The 24,659-nt window shown below is 38.8% G+C and overlaps 2 long non-coding RNA genes across 2 annotated transcripts in view; both read right to left on the reverse strand.

Moving 5' to 3' along the window:
* LOC134733600 (uncharacterized) overlaps positions 1-5,620 on the reverse strand; it is a 38,137-nt gene extending 32,517 nt beyond the window's left edge. Inside the window, exon 1 of the long non-coding RNA XR_010117230.1 lies at positions 5,561-5,620. This is a non-coding gene — a long non-coding RNA (uncharacterized lncRNA). The remainder of the gene's footprint in view (positions 1-5,560) is intronic.
* LOC129467806 (uncharacterized) overlaps positions 1-24,659 on the reverse strand; it is a 116,153-nt gene that overhangs the window by 87,400 nt on the left and 4,094 nt on the right. The gene's annotated exons all lie outside the window — the stretch shown is intronic.

Genomic DNA, 24,659 nt, shown 5'->3' on the forward strand with positions numbered 1-24,659 from the left:
TTTGTTATAATGTTCTTATCAGATTTTAGGATAAGGTCTTGGCAAACTCATAGTAGAAGGTAGTGTTTCCTGTTTTTCCGTTTTCTGGGAGAAATTCAAAAAGATTTGTGTTTATTCCCTGAATGTCTAATAAAATCTACCAGAGAAGACATTTTGTTACAGGACTATTCATATTTTCTATTTCTTCTAGTATGAGTTTTGATAAATTGTGTTTTCAAAGAATTTGTCTACTTCATGTACATAAACTTTATTGGCATAAAGATGTTCATATTATGCCCTTATCCTTTAAATGCCAGCAACTTCTGTAACAACGTCCTTTCTTCCCCTGATATTTGTAATTTGTATTTACTCTTTGTCTTGTTATATTTTTATCTATTTTGTTAATATTTTCAAATAACTTTTCATTCTATTGAATTCCTCTTGTGTGTCTTTTTTCTCTTGTAATTTTTTTTTGTTTTTATTTTTGTTTCCTTTAACTTTAGGCTTAATTTGGTGTTTTTTTCCCAAGTTTATGAGTTGGTAACCAACTTACTAATTTTCAACTTTTCTTCTTTTTCTGATAGATGCACATATTTACCTTCCCTCCCGGACCTGTTTTAGCTTCATCTCATAAATTTAGACATTTAGTATTTGAAATGTTCAGCTAAAATTTTCTAAAATTCATTTTAATTTATACTTTGATATATGGGTTAGAGGTATGCTATTTAATTTTCAATCATCTGGAGATTTTCTAGTTATCTTTCTGTTATTGAGTTCTTATTTAATCTCCCAGTTATTAGAGTATGCACTTTAAATTATTTCCTTCTTTGGACATTTTTTGAGACTTGAATTTTAGGTTATGGTATTGTCAGTTTTGGTACATGTTCCACATGTACTTGTAGTAGATGTGCATTTTGCATTGTTGGATGTATTCAGTTTGGTTAGATTGGTTAATCATATTGCTCAAATCTTCTACAGCCATAAAACTTCTTCTGATTAAATTTTTTTTATCACCGAGAAATGTGTGTTAAGAGTTCCAACACGTGTAGTTTTGTCTAGCTCTTTCATCATTCATCTACTTAAAATCTACATGTTTTAAAGCTATATTATTAAGTACCTTCAACTTCAGGGTGGCTATATCTTCCTGTTGAATTGACTCTTTTGTTATATGTCACACTTTTCTCTCAACTCTTCTTAAAATCACCTTTCTCTGACATAAGCCATATATGCTTTTTTGCTAGTGTTTGTATATTGGAGGATAGATATTTTCCATCATTTCACTTTTAATCTGTGTTTTATGTTTAAAATGCATTTCTTATAATCAGCACATAGGTAGATCTTGCTTTCTCCAGGCTGATAATCTTTTAATTGGAGTGTTTCTTTTCATTTACTGTAGTTAACTACTATAATTGGTTAAGTTTACCAAATGTGTCATCTCACTATTTGTGTTTTCTGTTCTTTGTTCATTCACTCCCTTTTACCACTTCTTGAGTATTTATTATGTATTTTTATTAGTCCACTTCATCTCTAGGTTTTTGCAGTCATGTTGTTCAGTATTTCCACTCACATCTTCCCCCCCACTTTTTTTTTTTTTTTTTGCTATTATTGCCACACATTTCCCTCAACATACTGTATAGTTTTCACAAGGTATTGCCATTGTTTTTGCCTTAAACAGTCAATACATTTAAAAAAGTGATCCATATATTTACCCCATCCAGTGCTTTTTAATTCCTCTTGCACTTTCATGAATCCATCTGGAATAACTTTATTTTGAAAAGCTTCATCTATTGTAGTGTGTCTACAGGTCACAAATTCTCTCAATTTCTGTTTGTCCAGGAAGGTCTTTATTTTACCTTCATATTTGAAGAATATTTTTGTGGAAATGAAATTCCAGGCTGGCAATTATTTTCCTTCACAGTTTTAAAGAGGCCATTTCTTTGTTTTCTGGCTTTTGCAATGCTATGCTTTGAATATTTGTCCCCTCCAAAACTCATGTTGAAACTTAATCCCCAATGTGCCAGTGTTGAGAGGTAGGGCCTTTAGAAGGTGATTGGAACATGTGGGCTCTGCCTTCATGAATTTATTGATCCTTTCATGGACAAATCAGTTATATGGGAGGTGAGCTGATGGTTTTATAAGAAGGAGAAGGCAGACCTGAGATAGCATGTTAGCATGCTCAGTCCCCAACCATGTGATACTCTGCACTGCCCTGGGACTCTGTGGAGTCTCTCCTGTAAGAAGGCTCTCACCAGATGTATGTAGTCCCTTGACCTTGGACTTATCAGCCTCCATAACTATCAGAAATAAATTCCTGTACTCTAAAAAGTACCCAGGGTCAGATATAAGCAATAGAAAATTGATTAAGACACGTAGTATCTGTTAATTGAGTTATATTGCTCATTTTTGTTTCTCTAAAGGCAATTTCTTTCTTTTTTGTGGTGGGGGAGGGGGTGGATTTTTAAAGATTTTCTCTTCATTAGTGTTTAGTTTGGCTGTGACATTATTTTTGAGTTTTGTTTTTCTTGACTATGTGTATTGATGTCTTTTATCAGATTTGGAAAGCTTTAATAAATCATTCCTTACAATATTTCTTTTACCCGATGCTCTCGCTTCCTTCTGGTTCTTCAGCTCCATTGATGTTAGGCATTTTGACCACATCTTAAAGCTCTTTTATGCTCTGCTTTGTGTTTTGCATTATTTTCTAACCTCTTTGTGGTTTGATTTAGATATTTCCTATTGATTTGCCTTTGAGTTTACTCATGCTGTGTCTGCTGTTATACTCATCCAATTAGTTCTGAATTGCAAATTTTGTTTTGTGCAGGTCTTGAGTGTCCATTTGATTCTGATTATTCTTCGCTGTCTGTTACCACTTGAATAGTGTGAAGTAATTAATATTGATTAACACTGAGCTCTCTCTCCTGGGTGATACTTGTTGACTGATGAGCTTTGCCAAACAGTGTTTGTGTGGGGAACCATACAATTCAGTGGACTGCTTTCAAATGTCAGTATTTGTAGGTCTCTTCTCTTGGTTTTGCCAGTTCTTTCTCCAGACAGGAATTCTTTAATTTCCTAATACCATTTGGGAGCCAAGTGGCGTACCTTATCATGATCATTATCTATCTGTATGTATGTATGTATGTATGTATGTATGTATATATGTATATATATATATATCTATCCATCCATCCATTGATCCATCCATCCCATCTATCTATATTTTAACCTTCCCTCTTTCAACACTTGTATTACTCTTTTGCTGTGCCCTGTGTAACAGGGTAGAATCTCTCTAGTTCAATTTTATAGGTAGTACATTCTCCTGCTTAAATGGAGGAGAGGGAGTCACTTGGCTGTGTAAAGTTAATGAGGAATTTGGGAGATCAAAGGCTCTTGAAATAGAGTTTCAAGGAATTCTGATCTTGTTCCCACCCACCTTCCCAGGTATCAGGGACCTCAATTTTTAAAGCTTTCCTGGGGTTATTCAAATGCATAGTGGTGTTTTTGGTTTGCTTTTGGTTTCTATTTGGGTTTTCTTCCTACAGGATCTTGGGTCTCAGCTTTCTTTAGTTTAAGTCGATTTCATTTTGAAAAATTGTGCTCTCATTTTTCCTCTGAAGTTATCTTTTCTCTTGATCTTTTTACCTTCTGAGTGTATGCATTTTTATATTTTACTGATACTGGAAAGTGGTCCCAATCCAGACCCCAAGAAAGGGTTCTTGGATCTTGCACAAGAAAGAATTCTAGGTGAATCCACAGAGTAAAGTGAAAGCAAGTTTATAAAGAAAGTAAAGAAATAAAGAATGGCTTCTCCATAAGTAGAGCAGCAGCATGGGCTGCTGAACTAAGGATACTTATAGTTATTACTTGATTATATGCTAAACACGGGGTGGGTTATTCATTAGTTTTCTGGGAAAGAGGTGGGCAATTCCTGGAATTAAGAGTTCCTCCCCTTTTTAGACTGACCATATAGGGTAATCTCCTGATGTTGCCATGGCATTTGTAAACTGTCATGGTGCTGTGGGGAGTGTTTTTTAGCACGCTAATGCATTATAATGAGCATTGAGGATGACCCAGCGGTCACTTTGGTCACCATCTTAGTTTTGGCCAGCTTCTTAACCACAGCCTGTTTTATCAGCAAGGTCTTTATGACCTGTGTCTTGTGCTGACCTCCTATCTCATCCTGTGACTTAGAATGCCTAACCTTCCTGGGAATGCAGCCCAGGAGGTCTCAGCCTCATTTTACCCAGCCCCTATTCAAGATGGAGTTGCTCTGGTTCAAATGCCTCTGACATTACTATTGCTGTGGTAAAGTTTAGGAATAGAGATGGACTATATTTAAACTGAAGGCTACTTAAAATTCTTAATTACTAGAGTAATTTGAATTTTAATTACTAGAGTCCTAATTTCTGAAAGTCTTATTTTATACATTTAAACATTTTTTTTTTCTCATAGAGCTCTGATTTTCATATGGTTTCTATACTTTTGTCTCTCTAGTCATTTTAAACATAATTATTTTAGGGTCTCATACAGATTGTTCTCTTAAGTTCTTGTAGGTGCTAAAGCTCTTTGTTGTGTCTTTTGAATCACCTCCACGGTGGATTACTACCTGAAGGGGTTTGTAGCTATTCTTCTGTAAGCTCATCATCTCTGGGGATTTTTTTTTTTTTGGATAGTCCAATGACACCTGGGTTATAGAATTTTCTCCTGAGTATGGGTCTACATTAATTTCTTCTGTGATCTCCAAAAATATTTACAAGCATAGGGCCAATTACAGATCAGTTTACTGAACTGAAGATCCTTATACCATCAGAAAGGCATATATTCAGGTTTCATATTTACCTGTAGCTCATATTTGGGATTTTATGTTCTCATAGGAAATTTTCTTTTTCCACTCTAGCATCAAGGCAGAAATAAGATTGATTTTCTTATTTTCATTGGCACCATTTTTAAGTTCTTTTTTTTTCTGAGGGTTAGCTCTTCAAGATGTGTGGTTCTCAGTCCCAGCTTAAATCTTGCATGCACATGAAGATTCCAGCCCCCAGCTGTCATGATATATGTCTGAATCTGATTCCTTTTCAGGCTGGCTTCATAAAGCATGAAACCTAACTCACTGTCTTTAATTTCTTCATGTTTGATACCTATTTATTGCTTTCTTTTGAACTTAGCTATTAATTTTTGTGAGGGCATGAGGGAAAGGTGGGTTATAGTTTACCCAAAATTGTAATGGCTTTTATTGGAGTGTGGTAGAAATGTAGATGGAATGGTTGCATTATCTCAATTCAACATTGTACCAGAACTGAAAGACCTACATACTGTTATGTATCTTGTTTTCTCTCCAAAATTATATCATGGAACATTTTCTATATTAGTGCATATCATTGTCTTTAGTGACTACACAATATTTTATTACATATATTATGTGTATCATAGAGGATTTAATCACTACATTATTTGGTTGATCATAGCTTTTTTTGCTATTACAAACAGTATTGCAATGAAGATCATTTCATATATTTCTTATTTAAAAGAGTAGAATAACACAGTCAAAGAATACATGCATTGCAATTTAAGATTTTGTACATACTTTCACAAAAATAAAGCTGTAACATCTTTTGTCTTTAGGGGAAAAATTTGACTTCTCTGTTGTGTGCCTCTCCTGAGAAGCATCCTTTGGGATCTGAGTCCAGGTGACTCTGACAGGAGAAGAAAAAGAGAAGCGTGGTTCTTGGGAAGTGACTAATCTGTTTGGAGCAGAAAGTAATTATTTTAAAACCAGAGGTGACTTTTCCAAAATTTGAAAAACAAAACAAAACCCCACATTTATAAAGAGACTCTTTCCCGAGATCTCAGCAGAGCCATGAATGGATTTTAAGGACAAGACTACCTCAAGACTTCCCACAGGCTCTGTCCCCAGCTGCAGCCTCTGGCTGTCTCTAGGCAACATCCTCTGCCCCTCATGAAGAGGGGGCTGTTGAGGTAACAGTGGGCTTCCCTGAGGGAAGCAGAGGATTTTCTTCTTCTCTGTGCTCAGGAGATGACAGGATATTTGGTTCCTTGCCTTTTTGAAATGCAAATGAAACCTGCAGTAGGTGGAGTTGAAACATCTATGGATAGCAGGATTTTTAAAAGAAATGTTTTCAAGAAGAAGGGAAGAATGTGCTCCTGCAGTTGAGTGACAGAACCACAGATAATTTATGATTATCAGTTGAGTTTAAGGTGTTTGAAAAGTAGTTTTTCAGCTTTCATTATGCATTTCTGTCCTCTGTGGGCATAGGGAGTGGAGGGAAGGGGAACTGTCCTCAGAGGAGCTGGATGTATTTGTTCATTGCACCTGCGTTCCCCACCTGCTCTGGTCAACTTGCTGGTGACTTCGTTGGGCATGGGAGGTTGTTGCTTCTTTCAGACCGTGGAAACTTCCTGCATTGAGTTGAAGATCTTGGGTGACTGCATTTGAACACAGCCTACTTCTTACAAATTGTGTGATCTTGGGGATAATTTCTTCTCTATCCTGTTGTTTCCTTACCAGTACCTTGGGGATAGCCTTATCAGCAGGGAATAGGTTCCATGACTCCCAGTGGATGACTGAAGGTGGATAGTCTAGAACCCTATATTTACTATGTTTTTTCTTGTGTATACATATCCATGATAAAGTTTAAATTATAAATTAAGCACAATACTCTTGCACTTTCTATCCATTACTAAGCAAAATAAGGGTTACGTAAGTACAAACAGTGTGATACCCTGGAAGTCAATCTGATAACTGAGATGGCTATTAAGTGGCTAATTCAAGTAGTGTATACAACACGGATATGCTGTAAACTGGGATAATTCATGGCTCAAGCAGGATGGCCTATGATTTCATTACACTACCAGAACAGCATACAATTTGACACTTAAGAATTGTTTATTTCTGGAATTTTCCATTTAATATTTTTTGAGTATGGTTGACCAGAGGTAACAAACCATGGAAAGTGAAACTGTGGATAAGGGAGGACTACTATAGTATCTTCCTCATAGGGTGGTTATAAAGATTAAAATAAGGTAGAGGATGAACTTGCAAAGTATTTGAAGTATGCTTAATATAATATGTATTGTATTTTCCTATGTGTTATTAATAACAATTGTTATTCTAAGGGTGTCAAGCAGGGTTTTTCTTGTTCTTCTAGAATTTTGGCTAAGGTCCAAAATTGAGTAAAGAAGGTAAGTATCACATATTGCAACTTAACAAAACTGCCATCAGTTGATATCAGCCCCCATCTCAGAGGGCTAACTACAAGGCACCAGTTTAGACACTGTCTGTAGCTCTTGCCCACTAGAGTCCTCAGATAGTCAATATTAGATGAGGGCTGCAAATGAGACAAGCTGCTCTGGGGAGAAAACTGCTTACGAAGAGAGGCTTTTTCCCATTGCTCATTACTTCACTTCTCCACTCAAACCAGAGGGACAAAGGAGAGTGTCAGTATATCCATACTGACACCTCTGTCCTCTGCACTGGGATCTTGTACAACTCTTGTAGAAATTTTATAATGCCGCTGGATCTGTAGAATGTTTAATAATTTTGAGATTAAGAGAAAGAAATAGGAGAGAGATGGCAGAGCTGATTAAAATCAGCCTTATCCTCTCCTCCAACAAGGCAGTTCCATATTCTATTTGGCATGGATAAGATATATAAGTTTCCTATGGATCGAAAAGAAACCCCAGAAGCCAGCTGGGCTTGAGCTGTTTTGCTAAATTCGTACTCAATAAAACTGAGGTCTAAATGAAGGGAATCTAGCCTGTAGTCCCAGCTACTGAGGAGGCTGAGGCAGGAGAATTGCTTAAACCTGGGATGTGAAGGTTGCAGTGAGCCAAGATTACGCCACTGCACTCCAGTCTGGGTGACAGAGCAAGACTCTGTCTCAGAAAAAAAAAGGTCGGGCGTGGTGGCTCATGCCTATAATCCCAGCACTTTAGGAGGCCAAGGCGGGTGGATCACGAGGTCAGGCATTCGAGACCAGCCTGGCCAATGTAGTGAAACCCCGTCTCTACTAAAAATACAAAAATTAGCTGGGCGTGGTGGTGCATGCCTGGAATCCCAGCTACCTGGGAGGCTGAGGCAGGAGAATTGCTTCAACCTGGGAGGTGGAGGTTGCAGTGAGCCGAGATTGTGCCACTGCACTCCAGCTCAGGCAACAGTGTGAGACTCTGTCTCAAAAAAAAAAAAAAAAAAAAAAAAAAAGTGTATAGCAACGGTATTAGGGATTGAGAAGGTGGAAAGCACAAACTTGAACTAGGTGGTGTATGTATTTAGGGTTTTAGGGTTTGGAGACCCACAGGGCTCATGATTAACCAAGTGTTTTTCATGAAAGAGTCAGCATTTTGGTGACTGTTACACAAAGAATCTGTAAGCCCATCAATGTGAAGGAGCAGAGGCTATTGACAGAAAAAGACCTGCCAACTCACTGTGGTATGTGCCTTCATGTAAAGACACTTCTGTCTCCTTGTTTCTCCTGCCAGCTTAAACCAGAGGACATTCAGGGAGGAAGCAAGGTAAAATAGAGCGTTTCTCCCCACCACCCCACTTGTAGCTTAGGCTCCTCTGAAACAGGGAAGTGCTTTGAATGGGACAAAGTGTTAGACATTAAAATGGTGAAAGAGTGGTGGGTTGGTGCCAACATGCCACTAAGAAACACATTATTAAGGGGAGAGGGGACTTCCTGTGATACAGTTGGAATTTCTACTTTTGGCAAAGGTGAATTAGCTTGTTCAGATGAACCCTCCCACCAAGAACAAGAAGAAAAACTGGACAAAACTAAATCAATCTGAAGGAACTGGAGAGTTATCAAGACAGCTAAGACTTGAGGGGTCAAGGTTCCAGAGAGAAGTCAACCTGACTTTGGGTGCTACTTTTCTCTGTAACACATTTGCTGATTCAAAAGAGGGACTTGAGAGGCTGAGCAAAAAGTGGTGGTTAAAAGACTGCATAGACAGGCAAAGCTTCCACCCATCTCATAGGCATGGAGGGGGAAAATAATTAGACTTCAGGGCTTATCAAGGAGAAACCCCACTAGTTGTAGGCAGCCCTTCAGGATTTTTAATTTAAAAAAGAGACTACAGTTATTAAAAATGGACTTTAAAAATATTAACATGCTCAAAAATTTAGATGAATTGAAAATTTTCATCATAGACCTGGAAACCAAATTTTAATTAAGAATCATGGCCTGGCGCAGTGGCTCATGCCTCTAACCCCAGCACTTTGGGTGGCCGAGGCGGGTGGATCATGAGGTCGGGAGACCAAGACCATCCCGGTCAACATGGTGAAACCCCGTCTCTACTAAAAATACAAAAAAAAAATTAGCCGGGTGTGGTAGTGTGTGCCTATAATCCCAGCTACTCAGGAGGCTGAGGCAAGAGAATCACTTAAACCCAGGAGGAAGAGGTTGCAGTGAGCCGAGATTGCACCACTGCACTCCAGCCTAGATGACAGAGTGAGACTTTAAAAAAAAAAAACAAAAAAAAAAAAACAAAGGGCTGCCTTCTGCTAGAAACAAAACTGGAAATAGACTAGTCTTTACAAAATCCTTTATAAAATAAGAACGGAGATGATCTATCTTTACCCTTATTGCTAATTACAAATAAAATAACATCCTCTCTTTAGAAAAAATAACATTTTTCAGAGTCCCCATTAAACATTATTATGGAAAATAACATTTGATAAAATATTACAAAGTGTACTAGAAGGCAAAACAAGAAAAACCAATAATGAAAAGATATGCACAGGAGATATAGATACTAAAGTTATTGAAAATGGACTTTAAGAATATTAACATCCTCAAAGATTTAGATAAATTGGAAATTTTCATCATAAACCTGGGAACCAGAAAAATAAATTAAAATTTTCAAATACACAAATGCAGTAACTAAAGTTTAGAATTCGATTACTTGGTTTAACTGTAGATTAGATGGGAGCAAAGAAAGACTATAACGGTGATCTATTTGAAAAAAATCCAGACATGAACATGAAGAGAAAAATTAATGGGATATACAGAAAAAAATGCAAAATATACAACACTGGAGTGAAAAAGACTAACATGTATAAGGGAAATCACAGAATAGAAGTGAGAAAGAATAAAGCAGAAACAATATTTGAAGAGATATTAGCAGAGAATTTGTCTAAACTGATGAATGACAAACTTAAGTCACAGATTATAGATGTTTAACAGATCTCTAGATTAATAAATAAAAAGAAAACACACGTAGGCCATTAGAGTAAGTCAGTTGAAAACCAAAGACAAATAGAAAACTTTGAAGGTGTAGCCAGAGCAAACGGACACGTTACATTCAAAAGAGCATCAGTAAGAAAACTTGTGTCTCGATAGAAATGAGAGTTCAGAAGGCAAATAAATTTCAAAGTGCTAAAATAACTGCCAACTTAAAATTCTGCTCAGAGCAAAAATGAAAGTGAAGTAGACATTTTCAATTAAAGAAAAACTGAATTTATTATCATCTTACCCATGTTAAATGAAATACCAAAGATCTTCATGTAGGAGAAAATATTCTCAGAATAGCACAGAATTAAAGAAGAAATGAAAAGCAACAGAAGAAGTAAATATGTGTGTAAGTTAAAAAATGAAGATTTAAACATACCAATAAAATAATATATAATAATACTTCTTAGGGCTTAAGCCCTATGTAGAATGTGTGACAATAATACAAAATGCAAGTGAGTTAAATATAAAATACTTGTGCTTTTGCATTGTCTGGGAAGTGGTATAAAAAATAATTTCTATTAGATTCTGATAAGTCAATGATAAATTTTTCATGTCTTTTGTAATCATTAAAAGAATAGCAAAAAATATATATAATTGGCAAACTAGTAGGAGGAGACATGAATATTTTTTTAAATGCAAAGTCAAGAGATCAGAGAAAAAAATAGAGGGAAAAAAATAAAAACAAATAGTAAGATTTTAGTTATAACCTCAAATTTGGGCTTATATTTAATAGTTACATTAAATGTAAATGGATTAAATATTCCAATTAAAGACAAGGATTTAAAAATTGAATTAAGTGCCACAACTGCATTTAAGAGATATTCCTTAAATGTATTTAGAGGAGTGGAAACAGTCTATCAAAGCTATATTAATAGAAGAGAATGTTGAATTTATTATTATTTGAGGTAAATAATGTTTTATAACGATAAAAGGTTAATACATCTCTAGGATATGACAATTGTGAATATGTATCAGACAATGTAACATCAAAATATATAATCAGAAATTCACAAAATGGAAAGAATCAGACATGTCTGCATACATAATGAAAAAATTTAACATACTTAAATTTTAAATGTAATTGATAGAAAACAAAAACCAACTAACATAATTGTGTATATAAATAATCCAGAGAACAAAGGTATAAATTATTAATTAATAAATAAGCTTAGAAGATTGATATACAATCAGTACACAAAGTCAATATTCAAAATTCACATTGATAAATAGAAAATAAAAATCTTAATGTTTCCAATAACATCAATATATCAATATATATAATCAGGGATGGATTAAATAAGAAATCTAACAAGTATAAGGCTTGTTAGATTTATCCCCATAAAAAGTACCAAACATAAATGGAAGGATATACCATATTTATAAATTGGAAGACTAAATATTTTTGATATATCACTTCTCTTCAATCTGATCTACAGGTTAATTATACTACTAGAGTATTTTTGTGAAAATCAAAAAATTGATTCTAAAATTTATATAATAATTGAAAATACCAAGAACCACCAAGACAATCTTGATAAAGCAGAATAAAATGGTAAGACTTGTATTAACAGATGCTATGGACTGAATTGTGTTCCCAAAATTCATATGTTGAAGCCCTAGCCCCTAGTGTAAGATAGGCCTACAAGGAGGTAACTAAAGTTAAATGAGGTCATAAGGGTGGGGCCTTGATACTAACAGGATTTAGTGTCCTTATAGGAAGAGATACCAGAGAGCTTGTCCTCCCCACCATGTGAGGACACAGCAAGAAGGTGGCCATCTACAAGCCAGGAAGAGAGCTCTGAACGGAAATTAAATCAGCTGAAATCTTCTGTTATTTAAGCTACCCAATCTATAATATTTTGTTATAGCAGCCCAAGCAGTCTAATACATACTTTGGTATTAAGAACTGTGGTGCTGCTGTAATAAATGCCTGAAAAATGTGAAAGTGGCTTTGGAACTCAGTAAGATGTATGGACTGGAAGAGTTCTGAGATGCATACTATAAAAGTGTGGATGTTAAAGGGAGATACTGGTGAGGTCTCCAGTGGCAATAAGGAATTTGTTATTGTAAATGGAAAAAAAAAAACCTTTGTTATAAAATGGCAAAGAACTTGACAGAAATGTGTTCTAGTGTGTTGCAGAAGGTGGAATTTTTGGGCAACAACATGGGATTCATTTTTATAGGACTCATTCTGAGGGGATTCCTAAGCTAATGTTGAAGGAGAGGCTTGGTTTCTCCTGAATTCATATGGTAAATTGTGAAAGAAGAGGAATGGATTAAATAAGAAATTGTTGGGCCAGCCGTGATGGCTCACACCTGTAATCCCAGTACTTTGGGAGGCCAAGGCGGGCAGATCACGAGGTCAGGAGATCGAGATCATCCTGGCTAACATGGTGAAACCCCGTCTCTACTAAAAATACAAAAAATTAGCTGGGCGTGGTGGCGGGTGCCTGTAGTCCCAGCTACTTGGGAGGCTGAGGCAGGAGAATGGCGTGAACCTGGGAGGCAGAGATTGCAGTGAGCCGAGATCATGCCACTGCACGCCAGCCTGGGTGACAGAGCGAGACTCCATCTCAAAAAAAAAAAAAAAAAAAAAATTGTTAAGCAAAACCAAACCAGAACTTGAAGACTTGAAAAATTCTGAGTATCCATATCAAAAACAAAAACAAGAAAGCTTGTTCTGAAGAGAACACTAACTATAAGACTAAACAACCATTTGATAAGGAGATCATGAATATGACTTGTAGACCTAATCAGTCATCTCAGCAGAAGTCAGGAATAGAGATGGGATGATACCAGCCGACACTGCCAGTTTGAACTAAAGCAGGCAGAGAAAGTGGAATGGAGTTGAAGGAAGGCTGTTGGACTTCCTGGAATCTACAAGATTAAACCATAGAGGTATCTGACTGCAAATATGCACTATTATTCAAGAAAAGGGAAAATCACTCTGAAAGAGATTCAGAGGTCTTCAGAGCTGCCACTCCCACACAGGCCCAGGAGACAAGGATGTTTCATTTTTGGTTTTGGGAGGGAAGCCCATGAAGAAACCCTTATGGATGGTGACTTCTGAGAGCCAAATCTTGCCAAGACAAAGGGGCGGGGGGATTGCTGCACCCAGCTGAAGGACAAGGGCTGCCCAGCACAGCCAGGAGGGTGATGCTGCCATTCCAGTGAGTTTGGAAAGTGGGACATCAAGCCAACCGAGGATTATTCATGAGGCTTAATATCTAATGCAATTTGCCTTGCTGGGTTTTGGACTCATTTGGGACTATATTAATCCATTTTCATATTGCTGATAAAGACATACCTGAGACTGGGCAATTTACAAAACACAGGTTTAATTGGACTTACATGGCTGGGGATGCCTTACAATCATGGCAGAAAGCAAGGAAGAACAAGTCACGTCTTACATGGATGGCAGCAGGCAAAGAGAGAGCTTTTGCAGGGGAACTCCTCTTTTTGAAACCATCGGATCTCGTGAGACTTACTATCATGAGAACAGCATGAGGAAGACTTGCCCTATGATTCAATTACCTCCCACCAGGCCCTTCCCACAACACAAGGAAATTCAAAATGAGATTTGGGTGGGGACACAGCCAACCCATATCATTCCACTGTTGGCCTCTGCCAAACCTCACATTTCAAAACTAATCATGCCTTCCAAGCAGTCCCCCAAAGTCTTAACTCATTTCAGCATTAACTCAAAAGTCCACAGACCAAAGTCTCATCTGAGACAAGGCAAGTCTCTTCCACCTATGAGCCTGTGCAATCAAAACCAGGTTAGTTACTTCCTAGATACCGTGTGGGTATAGGCATTGGGTACATACAGCCATTCCAAAAGGGAGGAATTGGCTAATACAAAACAAAGGGGATACAGACCCCATGCAAGTCCAAAATCCAGTGAGGCAGTCAAATCTTAAAGCTCTAAAATGATCTCCTTTGACTCCATGTCGCACATCCAGGTCATGCTGATGCAAGAATTGGGTTCCCATGATCTTGGGTAGCTCTGCCCCTGTGGCTTTGCAGGGTACAGCCTTCCCCCCAGTTGCTTTCACTGGGTGGTGTAGTGTGTCTGCGGCTTTTCATGCAAACTGTTGGTGGATCCACCATTCTGGGATCTGGAGGACAGTGACGCTCTTCTCACAGCTGCACTAGGCAGTGCCCCGGTAGGGGCTCTGTGTAGGGTCTCTGACCCCACGTTTCCCTTCTGCACTGCTGTAGCAGAGGTTCTCCATGAGAGCCCCACCCCTGCAGCAAACTTGTGCCTGGACATCCAGGTGTTTCCGTACATCTTCTGAAATCTAGGGAGAGGTTCCCAAACCACAGTTCTTGACTTCTGTGCACTCACAACACCACATGGAAGTTGCCATGGCTTGAGGCTTGCATCCTCTGAAGTCATGGCCTGAGCACTCCAGTGGCACCTTTCAGCCACAGCTGGAGCAGCTGCGATGCAGGGCAGCAAGTCCCTAGGCTGCACACAACAATGTTACCCTGGGTTGGGCCCACGAAACCACTTTTTCCTCCTAGGCCTCTGGACCTGTGATGGGAAGGGCTGCCATGAAGACCTCTGACATGCCCTGGAGACATTTTCCCCATTGTCTTGGGGATTAACATTTGGCTCCTTGTTACTTTTGCAGATTTCTACAACTGGCTTTAATTTCTACTCAGAAAATGGGATTTTTCTTTTCTATTGCATTGTCAGGCTGCAAATCTCCCAAACTTTTATCCTCTGCTTTCCTTATGAAACTGAATGCTTTTAACAGCACCCAAGTCACCTCTTGAATACTTTGCTGCTTAGAAATGTCTTCCATCAGATACCCTAAATCATCTCTCTCAAGTTTAAAGTTCCACAAATCTCTAGGGCAGGGGCAAAATGCCACCAGTCTCTTTACTAAAACCTAACAAAAGTCACCTTTGCTCCAGTTCCCAACAGGTTCCTCATCTCCATCTGAGACCACCTCATCCTGGACCTTATTGTTCACATCACTACCCACATTTTTGTCAAAGACATTCAACAAGTCTGTAGGAAGTTCCAGACTTTTCCATATTTTCCTGTGGTCTTCTGAGCCCTCCAAACTGTTCCAACCTCTGTCTGTTACTGAGTCCCAAAGTTGCTTCCACATTTTCAGGTATCTTTTCAGCAATGCCCCACTCTACTAGTACCAATGTACTGTATTAGTCCATTTTCATGCTGCTGGTAGATATTCCAGAGACTGGGCAATTTACAAAAAGTGGTTTAATTGGACTTGGAGTTCCAGGTAGCTGGGGAAGCCTCACAATCATGGCAGAAGGCAAGAAAGAGCAAGTCTTGTCTTACACGGATGGCAGCAGACAAAGAGAGTGAGATTTGGCAGGGGAACTCCTCTTTTTAAAACCACCAGATCTCATGAGACTTACTCACTATCAAAAGAACAGCATGGGAAAGACTTGCCCCATGTAATTCAATTAGATCCCACTGCATCCCTCCCACAACACACAGGAATTCAAGATGAGATTTGGGTGAGGTCACAGCCAAACCTTTCAGGGACCCATCACCCCTTCCTTCTATTTCTGTTTTTTTGGAATGGGTATGTCTATATTAACACTTGTCCCACTACTGTACTTCAGAAGACATCATTTGTCTGGTTTCACAGTTTCAAAACTAGAGAAGAATTTTGTCTCAGGATTAATCATACATTAAGTGTCATTCATACCTGATTTAGATGATATTTAGATGAGACTTTGGACCTCAGACTTCAGAGTTGATGCTGGAATTAATTAAGATATTTGCGGCAGTTGGGATGGAAGGAATGCATTTTGCATGTGATGAGGACATGAATTTGAGGGGGTTGGGGCAGAATATTATGGACTAAACTGTGTCTTCCTCCTAAATTTGTATGTTAAATCCCCAACTGCCAATGTGACTGTGCTTGAAAGTAGTGTCTATAAGAAGGTAATTAAGTTTATTTGAGATCATAATTGGGGGGTGATACAGTAGGATTAGTATCTTTATAAGAAGAGACACTAGAAAGCTTGCTCTCTTTCTCTCTCTACCATGGGAGAATACAAGGAAAAGGCAGCCACCTACAAGGAATATACATATATAACATATATATTCTTCACCAGAAACCGAATCAGGTGGTAGCTTGCTTTTGGACCTCCCAGACTTCAGAACTATGAGAGAATAAATTTTTGTTGTTTAAGCCACACCCCGTGGTACAGTGGTCACCCCTTATTTCAGGTTTTGTGTTCCGTGGTTTCAGTTATCTTTAGTCAACTGGGGTCTGAAAAGATTAAAAGGGAAAGTCTAGAAATAAACAATTCGTAAGTTTTAGACTATGTGCTGTTCTGAGCAGCATAATGAAATCTTGCACTGTCCCACTCTGTCCACCCTGGAATGTGGATCATCCTGTTTGTCTGATAGATCCATGCTGTATATGCTACCTGAGTTAGTCACTTTGCAGCCAAATCCATTACCAGATTGACTGTCACAGTATTGCGGCGCTTGAATTCAAGTAACCGTTATTTTACTCAATAGCCACAAAACACAGAGTGTCATGCCTAATTTATAAACTTAACCCAATCCTAGGTATGTATGTATAGGAAAATATATGGTATGTATAAGGTTCTGTAGTATCCAAGGTTTCAGGTAACCACTGGGGTTCTTGGAACATATTTCCTGCTGATGAGGGGAAACTACTGTATTTTGTTATTGTAACCCAACTGGATTAATACACCAGATATCAGAATTCTTTGAAAACTGGTTTCTCCTCTTCCTCCAACATAAGCTACAGGAGTGAGGTGATGGGAGGAGATGGTTTTGGGCAGTTGAGAGGGGTGGAGCTGGGGAGATTGAATTTTGGCAGGACAAAGTGAAAGAGGTAAAGCTCTAGGCAGTCATGTAACAGGAAGGGGAAGGATTAGGGAGTAGCGGGAGTTAGGGTTAGTGTTAGCCTCATGACTGGGGATTTTAAAGGGCCACTGTGTGGTATTGTTAGATCTGGCCTACAACATAGTGAGAAAAGGCTGTTTAATAATTGGTTCTGAGTCTACCGAGTTTCTTAATTTTAAAAAGTTAATGACACATATGCCACACTGTTCACAAGAATCAATGATGAGATTTTAGATTTAAATGTGAAAGATAGGCAAAGACAAATGCACCAATATTTTCTAGATTGGAATATGTTAAACTGAGAACTTTCTATTCATTGAAAGAATTATGTGGATGAAGATACTTGCTATATGTATGTTGTATACATAAAAATTCAAATTCAGAATATATATATATATATATATATATATATATATATATGTATTTCAAATACATGTAGGTTGGGTGTGGTGGCTCACACCTGTAATCCCAGCACTTTGGGAGGTCAAGGTGGGTGGATCACCTGAGGTCAGGAGTTCAAGACCAGCCTGGTCAACATGGTGAAACCTTGACTCTACCAAAAATACAAAAAACTAGCTGGGTGTGGTGGCAGGTACCTGCAATCCTAGCTACTTGAGAGGCTGATGCAGGAGACTCACTTCAACCAGGAGGTGGAGGTTGCAGTGAGCCGAGATTTTTGCCATTTCACTCCGGCCTGGGCAACAAGAGTGAAACCTCGTCTTAAAAAACCAAAAAAGTACATATATGTTATATATGTATATTCCTATCAGTCAATTAAAAAAAATCAACAAATAGAAAAATAAGCAAATGCTTCTGTATGTCACCGTATTTCAATAAACCGACTTCAAAAAACCTCAAAAATTAAGACATTCAACTATTCCAAGAAGCAAATAAAAATGTGCTTGGTCTCCTTATTCACTGGGAAAATGTAAATTAAATAAAATGAGATAAATAAGATAACCCTACACAGCCACCAGCATGATTTAAAGAGACTGACAATACTAAATTTTAGCACGGAATTGGAGAAATCATTATTCTCAAACATTGCTGGTGGGAGTGTAAATTAGTACAACCAATTTGGTGAACTATTTAGCAATAACTCCTGAAACAGAATATATGCAGATATTATGACCCAGTGATGCTACCCTTAGAGATATATCCTACAGAAAAGTATACATATGTGCACCAAATTAAATGTGGAGGCGTTTTATAGCAGCATTATTTATAATAGCTCCAAACTGGAAATCTAAATGTCCAACAGAAGACCGATTTGATCTCTTATGGCATATCCATAAAAAGAGTACTATTAAGCCATGAAAATGAGCAAAATACTGCTATTCACAATGTGAGTGGATATTAGGTAATGTTGAGTAAACAATGTTTGACACAAAATAATGTATACTGTATAACTCCATTGTGGTAATGTTCATAAAATATAGAAATAGTTTCTGATGTTAGAAGTAAAAATAATAGTTAGCTTTGGAGAAGAGAAGGAAATAGTGACATGAGAGAGCTCAAAGGGAGCTCCTGTTTTCCTGGTAATGCTCTATTTTTTGACCTGTGCCATAGTTACAAATGTTTTTGGCTTTGTGGAATTTATTGTAATTTGTGCATGCTTCTTTATATATGTATTTCCATAAAATTTCAGTAAAATAGATATAACAGTTTGGGGAGAGGTCCTGAAAAAATACAATCATTTTTTATTTCCATCTCAATGAGTTGCAACTTCTCCATGAATGAGTGATGTTGTTATTAGTAGCAGTAGTAGCAAGAAGATTTGGGAAAACCTGAGCTTGGCACAGGGGTGGGCCAGATCAAGGAAGAAAGAATAAATTGAAAACTAATCATGAAGTTCAGCTAACCCAAACATCGATCTGAATAGGCTAGCCCAGAGAAGAAACCAGAAGCAAAGGAATGGGGAATCCAAGAAAGGAATGGGGCCTTTTTTTTAAAAAATTTTTTTTTAATTTTTGAGACGGAGTCTCACTCTTACTGAGGCTGGAGTGCAGTGGCATGATCTCAGCTCACTGCAGCCTCCACCTCTTGGCTGCAAGCAATTCTTCTGCCTCCTCCTCGAACTAGTTGAGACTACAGGTACGCATCACCACACCCAGCTAATTTTTATATTTTTAGTAGAGGTGGAGGTCTCATCATGTTGGCCAGGCTGGTATCAAACTCCTGACCTCAGGTGATCTGCCCACCTTAGCTTCCCAAAGTGCTGGGATTAAAGGCGTGAACTACCGCACCTGCCTGAATGAAGCCTGTTTTAGATTGGAGTACCGGGTTGTGAATACTGGGGGATCCTCTACTGAGTAAGGCTTTTTTTTTTTCTTTTGAAAAATAATGAAATTAGCCTTTTCTTTTTATCTCTGCATACCAGGAAGTCTCAAAGGAACTATAGAGTTGTTTTATGAAAACTACTGCTGACAACCTTCTTGGGCAAAGTAATTCTATGGAGAACCCACATAATTAAATGCACCTGTATCATTTACAGATGCTGATACACATTAAATGACGTAATTCCCCCCTCAAATGCTACAGACATATGACATATATCTGAGTCTATTGAAGTGGCACGTATTATCACACAATTTAGGGCTTTGGAAATTCTTTGTAATCCTACCTCCTACTTTGGAAATTGACTCTTGAGGGCCTTGTAAGGTTTTTGAACATTGAGGTGGAAAGAATGTTGGATTGGGATTTAGCTCATTTTAATCCTCAGTGCAGTCACATGGGCTCTGGAGTCAGGTGGACAAGGGCATCATTATTCACACTGGATTATGTGCGGCAGATGTAGGTAATCTGAGGCCCATGAGGCCAACTCACTTGAGGAAGCTTTCATGGTTATGAAGCAGTAAAGTCAGAATTCAAAACCAGGGCTCTCTGACTCCAGAATCCAAATAACACATGTTTGTTAATCCATTTCCTCTTCTACCTGGCATTTTTCAGATAATTTGTAAAGAAGTTTCATGGCTTGCCACACGAAGGTAGGACTCTACTCTTCAAGCTAAGCGTGGCTAGTCCCTTACACCCGTTTTAAAGGAAGTAGTTTTCATTCCCTTGACAATCTAGTTGCCTGACACCTGCCAAATCCTATTCCCCACTTCTCTTCTCATGTAGGCAGAATAGCATCATCCTTGTCCACCATGACCTGGTCCCAATGTTCCAAACACCTTTGTATGTGAATCCCAGGATGTTAAAGCCAAGGAAGGCTTGGTCAGAAAGTATACACGTGAAGGTTGCATAAAAGAAATACTACCTGATGGAAATTGCTGAGGACTTGGAGTGGGAGGACTGGGCAGTCCTGCCAGCTCTTCTCTCCATCACTGTTAAACCATGGGAAAATCACTTGCCTCTCTAAGCCTGAGTTTCCACAAGTGAGAATAAACAGAAACTGAGGAAATATGTGCTTAAACTCTGGAATCAGATGGACAAAGTGTATCATACATTTTTTTGTCCATTCTTTTTTTTCCAGCTTAAAGCATAATTGACATATAAAAATAGGGTATATTCATGGTGTACAATATGGTGTGTTAAGATATGTACTGGAATGACTTCCAGCCCCTGTGTAACCATGCCATGCCATTTTCTTTCTCTGCATTGTGACTTCCTTCCACCATGGGCGATGGAATGAGCTAGATGATCTCTCACAGTCTTTGCGGTTCCAAGATCTGTGAGTCTGTCTCCATGGGATGGTAGAAGGCATACTGGACTAAGAACCCAGAACTGGACCTGAAGTCTGAGCTCTTTTCCTATTCCATCTATGACCTTGAACAATTTGCTTTCTTATCTTTCTTACGTAAGCTCCAGATTTCTTGTCTGTAGTAACAGAAAGGTAACCATGGTATCGTGTGCTCCTAGTTCTAACAGTCTGTGGTTTGAGGTCAGGTTCATCAAATTAACAGAAACTTCTGCAGCACTAAACCAGAAATCATGGATTCTGGTCCAGACGTTTAGTTAACCAGAAGTTAATACTGATGATGATGCTAACTGTTCGTTGAAGGTTTATGGTAGGCTAGCCTGTGTGCTAGAATACTTTACTTGCACTATCTAATGTAATCCTCAAAATTAATCTCAAAATAGTTTTTATTATTTTCCATTTTACAAATGAAATAATGGATCCACAAGAAAGTTAAATAACTCACCCCAGGCCACAGAGTGAGAAAAAGGAGTAGAGACCAGAACTCCTGGGCACCCACTGCCCTACTTGCCTTCTCTGATGCTTCATTGTGGCTTGAGCTGCTGTTTCATAGTATAATCATTGTAATGGATCAATGTGTATAGTACTTCAAAACTTATAAAGCATTTAAAAATTATCTTCATTTAATCAAGTGCCTTTAACATTGGTTTTATTGCCTTCATTTTGGAGCTGAAAAAGCTGCGGATTGGAAAAGTTAAGTGACTTTGCATAGATTCATAAATTGGTTAGTAGCAGAGACATTACTGAAACTGATGCTTCTGATTTAGAGTTCAGAGATTTCTCTGCAACATGGCAACTAACTCTGTGAAAAGAGAAATAATCACCTCCCTATGGCCTGTTCACATCTGAGAATGTTTTTGAAAGGTGCAAAATGTCTTACAAATACGTGTCTTTATGGTTTTAAGTTCAAAAGCAGGTTCCATCCTCCCAGTGCACATTGTCCATAGCACCTTCCAACCCACGCCTTAATGAGTGCACCATGGTGCTGTAGATGGAAATGACACAGGTGGGAAATCATCTTTCCCTCCAGTGTTTCAGCTGTTTGAGGCTCTGACTCCCCACAGGTTCCCATGGTGGAGCGGACATGACAAGTTAATTCTGCAGCAGTTCAGGCTGAAGCAAGCCTGGCAGTCGTGTAATGAGAGGGGCTGTGGTTGCTGCCAGCAGGAAGGAGAAAGTCAGTATGACAAATGGATTATCATGGGACAAAATGTATTAGGTAGAAAAAGGAAGTGATAGCTCTTGGTTTCCCTGGAGAATTGTTCTGTCCACCTGGCATGGCTTGGTAGCATGGGGAAAAGGTGATCAACAAGGTATCAGGCAGGCTGGTGACTGTCATATACAGAATTCAGGATGGTACTTGAGGTTGACAGTTGCACAAAATAAATATCAGAGATGGTTGCCCCTATTTAGTTTAGGATTTACAGAATCACACAATCCATGTGGGCTTTGGGATAACTGACACTGAAGCCTCGGTAGTTTTTGTTCACCCTGATCCTGATCCTTTAAACCAGTCCCTCACCCCCATTCCTGTGACCCACACAACCAATGAGCAGTAAGGTAGACTGAGAACGTGTTATTTCCTTTGGTAACAATAGTGTCTAGAGAAAGCAGTTCAGTTCAATAAAGATCACAGGGCAGAATAACCATCACTATGGAATCTGTTCTTCCTCCTGCCCTGCTCCAGTTGTCTTCCAATTTGCACCCAAATTTTTACCCTGCTCCTTATCTTTAGGCTTATTAATTGACTTGGGCATGCCTGTGTTGGCTAGCAGTGTAACAGTAAGGGCTTTGCTTTGGATTAGTCTGTTCAGCTGTTTTCTCTGTCAGCTGCTCTGATAAGACAACTTGATCTGGCTGTCACCCAGGTCACACCATTACTCTTCTTAACTGGCAACTGGCTAGGTCTCCCCTTCCAGGCCTTCTTAAACCTTGTGCTTTTCCCTAGGCTGTGCAAGAACAGATACGAAGTTAACTGATCTTACCCCAGTAACTTACCCCAGACTGTAGAGCAGGGAAGTTAATGGACCTGTATTGGATGGGAAGTCAGGGGAGGGCACATGGCAGATTTGGAAGAACTTTCTCAGGATTAGGGTTTGGGCAATAATACTGTATTAGGGTTCCTCAAAGAAACAGAACCAATAGAATATATATATATATATATATATTTCATCCTTTTCCATTGAATATATACATACATGTATATGTAGGTATATGGAGAGAGGGTTTGTATATGTATATATGAACATATAGATACACATTTATAAAACATATTTACAGATTAATTTATGTACTATATACCCTTGCTCTCTCCATATACCTACAGTTATGTATTATCTCTCTCTATATATAATAGATATAAAATGTATGTATATGTTCAATGGAAAGGGATGAAATAAGTATATTCTATTTCTGTGCTGAGATAGACACATATAAATATATATAAAAATTGTGTTACATGTTTATGAGTACTGAGAAGTCCCCCAGTCTGCAGCCTGCTTGCTCTCTGTAGGCCGGAGTCCCAGGAAAGTCAGTGGTATAATTCAGTCTGGGTCTGAAGGCTTGAGAACCAGGAAGAAATGACAGTGTAAATTCCAGCATGATTGCTGGAGAAGATGAGATGATATGTCCCAGCTCAAGCAATGAGGCAGAAAAAATAAAAAGGGAGGCAAATTCCTCCTTCCATACCTTTTTGTTCTATCCAGGCCCTCAGTGGATTGGGTGATGCCCACCCACTCTGGGGAGGGCCATCTGCTTTTCTGAGCCCAAATCCTGATTCAAATGCCAATTTTATGTAGCGATGCCTTTACAGACACCTCCAGAAACAGTGTTAAATCGAGGCACCCTGTGGCCAGTCAAGTTACCACATAAAATTAAGCATCACTAATATCAACACCAATACTATTACTACTACTACTGCTTACGATGATGACCACCACTACCAATGTCCATTGAGCACTTATGTGCTGGGCTAAGTACATTATATGAGGTGGGCCTATTACTGTCCCACCTCACTGATAAAAAAAAACCTGAAACCCTAAAAGGTTAAGTAATTTTCCCAAAGTCAAAGGGCAGCCAGCATTCCAAATAGAGTGCAGAAAGGAGTAAGGCAAGAAGGGCTTCTTTGACTGGGCCCATGTTGATCTAAAGTGGGAGGAGAACAGTAGGGTAGGGATTCCTCAGTAAATCAGGAAGAAGTTCCGACATTTCAAGGAATGGAAAATCTGACTCACAATGGCTTACTGGCACACCAGCTAGGAACTCCCAAAGCACTGCAGTTTTCAGAGTTTCCTTCATTTAGGGGCTCACAATACATCTGTGGCTTCAACTCCAATCTACTCTGTCCTCCTGTGCTTTGCCCCCAGCTCTCTTGGTTCTACCCTCCTTTGTGGTTTCCTTTGATCTCAGGATGACTTCTTATGTTAATGATCTAGATGCTGACAGCTCCTAGGGCCACTTGGTTCCCCGTTCACATTCAGGAGCAGGGGCATGACTTTCCATCCCCCTCCTCTGAATAAAAGTCTTGAAGCTCATTCTCTTTCGACAACTTAAGACCTGTGGCCCCAGGAGAGCACCATGTGCTGGCCTCTCAGGAAGGGCACTTTTCTGACCCAAAGACAAAGGAGTGAGGAATTGAGCGACTACATTTGAGTTTGCAGCCCCCGGATTCTGTGATCTTCATGATTTCTTTCAGCTCCAGTGTTGTAAAAATCTACCCCCCCACCAAAAAGAGTGAATCCATGCCAGATACACCTGCTCCCTAGCAATTTTGTCATCTCTCCAGCTCTAATTCCTAGGAAGTGACTATAATCCATCCACCCCCACTGGAGGCAGGTGGGAAGAGGAACAGTGACAACTGGCA

Source organism: Symphalangus syndactylus, chromosome 18 (genome assembly GCF_028878055.3).
Source record: "Symphalangus syndactylus isolate Jambi chromosome 18, NHGRI_mSymSyn1-v2.1_pri, whole genome shotgun sequence".
Lineage (NCBI taxonomy): Eukaryota > Metazoa > Chordata > Mammalia > Primates > Hylobatidae > Symphalangus > Symphalangus syndactylus.